The sequence below is a fragment of the Cynocephalus volans genome, chromosome 1, assembly GCF_027409185.1.
Source record: "Cynocephalus volans isolate mCynVol1 chromosome 1, mCynVol1.pri, whole genome shotgun sequence".
NCBI lineage: Eukaryota > Metazoa > Chordata > Mammalia > Dermoptera > Cynocephalidae > Cynocephalus > Cynocephalus volans.
The window spans coordinates 200,481,967-200,487,612 of record NC_084460.1 but is presented as its reverse complement, the minus strand read 5'-3'; the positions used below and the strand labels follow the sequence as shown (position 1 = coordinate 200,487,612).

At 36.1% G+C, this 5,646-nt stretch overlaps 1 pseudogene; it reads right to left on the bottom strand.

Moving 5' to 3' along the window:
- Positions 1–1,041: 1,041 nt before the first annotated feature.
- Positions 1,042–1,544, bottom strand: LOC134368281 (anaphase-promoting complex subunit CDC26-like; annotated as a pseudogene).
- Between the last annotated feature and the right edge of the window lie 4,102 nt (positions 1,545–5,646).

The following is a 5,646-nucleotide window of genomic DNA, read 5'->3' as shown; positions in this document are numbered from 1 at the left end:
TATTTTTATTTTTAATAATTCTTTTTACTATATTTTTAAAGTTATTTCTTTAGTAGTTACACTAGGGCTTACCATATATCTCTGGAAAAGTGGGAAGGGACAAAGGTGTGTTTCTGTCTGAGAGAACCCAGTATTAGAAACTGGGTACTCAATGCAGTAGAGGACAACCATAGTTCGGTCTTCTTGACTTACTTCTGACAAGGAATCTCTGCTTTATGAACAATCTGGGGTGAGAATGATTAGGGGGCTGGCTTATGCAAATTCAGTGACTGGGCATGCTCAGTAGAGAAGGGTTGTATAACCCTGGTAGCCAAGCATGCTCAGTGGAGGGGAGCTTATCCCTTGAATTACCTTCCACTAGGGGTACTAAAGAGCACAGAATCTTGATTATGTCTGGTGCATGTGACAGGATTTGACCAATGAACATGCTCTGAAAAGAGAACAACTGAGCATGTGCAAGATTATATTTACAGAACTTGAAAATATCCCATTAATTGAATATTCATTAGATAGTGAAACTATAAAAGCAAAATCTCAGCAGTAGGCAGAGTTGTTGCTCATTTTCCTGGGACCAAACTGCACTTTACTGGCTGAGCTGTGTATGCTTTATTTGTGTGTTAAGTAAGCTTACTTTTAGAAGGTGGCTATTCACTCTCTTGAGCCAGCCTGCACTGTGTACTCAGCTTTAAATGTGTATTTCTTACTTTTGTATTAAACTTGGTGGGGGTCCTGCCCAGTCTCTGGAGCTAGGCTGCACTCTGTCTGTGGAACCCATATTTCTTATCTCTTATTTTAAACCTGTTCTCACTTTCTGCTGTGACTCTGCTCTTTAATTCTTTCCTGTGGTGGAGTAAAGAACCTGGTAAGAGGATGGGGTGGGTTGAGACTTGCTATCAGGACCTCAGAACCTTCATCCAACATCATGTCTGCAGGAGGTAAAACATTCTGCTTGACTACAAGCACTCGTTCTCTGAATCTGGTTTGTACTTCTGCCATCATTTTACTCTATCCCAGGGCTCTGGCATACAAGATAATCCATCTTTAAAATTCAAAACTTCCAAATTGAGATGAGCAATAGTTGGGCTTGGGTTGGGGTTTATAACCAATTTGTTAATTATCATTTGTTCCCAGCTCTTGGGGTCACTGCTGAGCCCAATGACTCCTTCTCCATCACTGCCTCCAATGCCTTTCCACATCTTCCTTCTGTTTCTTATGGATCTCCAGGTCTTTTCGAATGCTGTCAAACTCTTCAATGCCATCAAGGTTTAGGTCTAGGCATGTTGGTTTCCATACTGAAACCTACACTAAGGGCCAGATCCAGTGCTCTTTTCCAGTCCACTCAGCCCCTTCCCAGAACCTCAGCTCCCACCATGAAACTTACTGCTAAACCAACAGGACTACACTTTCCAAACTGCTCTGAGCCTCTCTCCACAGAATCTCATCTTCCATGAGCTGTTCTTCGAGGTTCTATGGGTCATTCCCCTCCACAAGACCAGAATCTTTCCTACTACAATTTCCATCATGCTCCGTGCTACCCGGGGCATAGCCAATGAATGTTTGGTTTTTCAAATAATTTTTACCAGTTTTATTGGGGAGCATGTCCATTGAGTTCTTTACAGTACCATACCAGGATTAAAACTCAAGAGTTTGTTCTCCCAGAATTCAGTTTTTCCATGAAAAGAGAATTTAAATATAACTAGAAGTTTATAAGATATGTTGTTGGAACTAGCTACTTAATTAAAGATGAATTTTGAAAATACAGTATGATTTGCTTAATTTTAGATAAACATTAACTATGAATATCTTGAGTTTGGTGAAATTGTTTTAAAATTCCTTCTGCCAGTCCTATTAACACACCTATTATTTCTCTGTTAACAGTGTTTCCGAAACAAAATATGAAGGCTGTTTATACATACATTATACTTTGTGATTGGTATTTTATACAACCTAAATAAAATGGATTAACAAGCAAGATGCAAGTCCTTTGCCACTTTAAAAATTTTGTTTTTAAAATATATACATAACTTGTTCAAATATACCTATATAATTTTAATATGAGGAATCACTATGGAGAATTAGGAAAAGTTGTTAGTTTAATAGAAATTTTCTATACTAATTGGCAATATGTACATTTTTAAATAAATAACACGTAAAGATTTTTATAATTTGTTTTTTCTTGTTATGTTTGTTCTTATCTTATTTATTGAGCTGGAATTCCATGTCTGTTGATTTTATGTCTTTCAAAATTGTAATGAAACTGTTCCTCACCAGTGTTATCACTGCTGTACTCTGGGCATTAGCATCTTTTTTTACTTTATTCATGTTATTCACATTGGGCTGATCTGAAATTCTGTTATCCTCCTTGTTGAAATACTAATTATCAAGCAATAATCAATACAAATATCACTTCCCTCTCGAAATCCTTTTCTTGTTCCAGTTTCTTCTCTAATCAGATTTTGATATTTTATTTCACTGTGTTGTAGTTAAACTGTAGGCAAATCAGCAGTGTTATCTGTTATCACATACTATAGCTAATGGTACACATGGCCATACTAGGAAAGCAGGAAACTTTGTGTTATTGAGGGATTGTTATATTATCTATTGTTTAATATGCATCTATATAGACAGTAGAATATATGTATATGTAATTTAATTTTAATCTAAACCCAGGAGAGTTAGCTAATATTTCAAGTACCTTACTCAAGAATCCACCTGCTTAAGACACTTATAAAAAAAATCTTTCAAAAATCATCATCTATACTTGCACAAGAAGGTACAAAATTTGCATAAGGAAGTTTAGGATGAACTTTTCGTTGGTAAAATAACAAGCATTCATAATATTTCTCTGTATAATATGAATAGCTTATAATGATCTAGTTAACATGGATACCTAATATTTGGAGCAGCGCCCTAGGTCTAGAACTCCATTTGATCTTGTAGTGCTCCATTTAATGGAGGAATTGGTTGTCTGATCCATCTAGAAAGTTGTCTAATTCCACCATCACAATATTATTGCATTAAATTGGATTTTTTTTTTTTATCCAAGTGCTTGTCCTTGAATTAAAAAGAAAGTAACCAGGAATTGCAACAAGCTTAACCTCCAGCAACAGCCAGTTTTGTGCATGATGATGATAAATAATTTTATATGTGGCAATATTTGATTCAAGCATTGCATTAGTTTTAACACACTACTGGAAGTAAGGTCACGCTGAGGGACACAGCTCCCTCCTCACCCTCAAAATCAGAGACTGCCAATAGTCACATTAAAGAACTTAATGATTTTAAGTGGCCAAAACCAGCTTAGCTCAGTTTGCAACAGGAAATTGTTAGAGGCTTACAAATAAGGCTTAATATATATATATTTTTTTTCCCGTGACCGGCACTCAGCCAGTGAGTGCACCAGTCATTCTTATATAGAATCCGAACCCGCGGCGGGAGCGTTAACTGCGCTCCCAGTGCAGCACTCTACCAAGTGCGCCACGGCTCGGCCCCAAATAAGGCTTAAATAAATATGATACTATGTGATCCCATTGTTTCCCATATAGTGTTACTTCTGCAAGGCTTTTTCTTTCCTCTCCTGCTCTATTTGCCACAATTCATATATTACCCCAAATGGAGGATGATTTCCCTGACACCCCATTTCTACTCCTGACAGTCCCACTTGTGCTCCCATGACACAGGGCTTACTTGCATCATTAGACTCATCACCTTCTATTAAAATTTCCCATTTATTCTTTTGAAGCACACACTAACTTTACTGGAGGGAAACAGCTGTGTCTTATCCATAACTTGAATCACAGGACCTCACACAATATCTGACAAACAGTATGTATTCAGCAAATACTCATTGAATCATATGGTGTAACTTTTCTTCCAAATTAAAATAATACACATACATACAGATAGATGGATAGAGATAGACAGACAGACAGACAGATAGTAAAGATCATTCCAAGTAGTGTACACCCTATACATCCATTTTTTCTCATGAGTTCCATCCTCCACTGTAGATAACTCACTTGTTTGCTTGAATTATTTTTATGGCCATTCTCTTAAAAGTTATAAAATTGTGTTTTGTAAATAATTGGCTTTGATTTTATGATTTCACCAGTATAATCAAATTGGAAAGGTTTCACTTCAGTGACACTAATTTGCTGGTCCTGCTTTGACCATTGATAAGAATCCGTTCAAGAAATACTCTCACATTGCTATAGGAAGCAGTAATTTGCCACATTCATCATTTTCTGTCTCCTGTGGAGCATAGTTGTCAGGGTTTCTAAATTAATATGATGAAATTGAAAGCAACTGTAATTACAATATTCTTATCTCTTCCTCCACCATTCTTCATCTACATTATTTCATTGAACTACATAAGAAAAGGAAAACCTACTTATCTTCCTGTGTTATTATTTGCTATCAAATTGATTCATTATGTTTCTCTTTTGTTCCTAATTACGGTTTCCACCTTCCCCATCTGCAAAAGTAGAAACAATAAGTTTTTGGCTCTCTGACATCTTTTATTTCTATATAATGTAAAGCTGTTTGTAGCATGTTATCAGTCAACAGATAATGAAAGAGCATCTACCCTATGCAAAACATAATGGAATATTTGATAGCTGCAAAATTAGATACCTTATATCGGGGGGGGGGGTCAAAATCCAGTTGGGATAATGAGGCATGCGCTAATAGCCAATAAAAGGTAATACAGAGATAGAAAGGTAGTGGTGATAAAAAAAACTTAAGTTTAAAGTTCTAATGGACTCTTTGAGGGGCTGAGGAGGTTTCATGGGGAAAGGGGGTTTTAGATGGAAATGTGATGAGTAGGTATTTATTCATAAATGTGTAGAATTGTAGGCAGAAGTAAAAGAACATTATGAGGAAGAGGGGAAAGTTAGGAATGAGCAAGTCACGTTAAGGGGACAGCTCCCTAGAATATGTTTGCATATATACATAATAAGAAATACAGTTGTATAAGTCTGGCTTGAGGACAATTGCATATTAAAGAAACTGAACAAATGGCAGAGGTTTTCAGGCTGGAAAAAACCAAAAAATACCCAGCTATATGCTGTGTACAGAAGACACACTTTAGATTACGAGATACAAATATATTGAAAGTAAAAGAATATGAAAGATATATCATGCAAAGAGCAACCATAGGACAGATGTAGTGGCTGTACTAATATCAGACAAAATATGCTTTAAAACAAAAATGTTACTGGAGATAAATAGAAAGCCATAAAATATATAACCATATATGTATGCACCTAACAAAAACCCAGCAATATAGCTGAAGGGAAAACTGACAGAAATGAAAGGAGAAATAGACAATTCACAAAAAGAGTTGGTGTAATGATAAATTGTATGCATCAGCTTGACTGAGCCTCAAGATGCCAAGAAATCTAGGTAAACGTTATTTCTGGATGTGAAGTGGTATAATTTTGTCTTGAGGACAATTGCAGGGAGTGTTGTTAGTCTGAAGACACTGATGGCTTTTGAACAGGGAACTGACTTGTGGATTGGGATGTTTGACAGAAATTGTGGTGTCTTCCCTATCTTTGCTCTTTTTTTTTTCAATTCTCTTCTAATGTTATCAACGCCATGGAGGGATAATTTACATACAATGCACTGTATCTGTTTTAAATATAC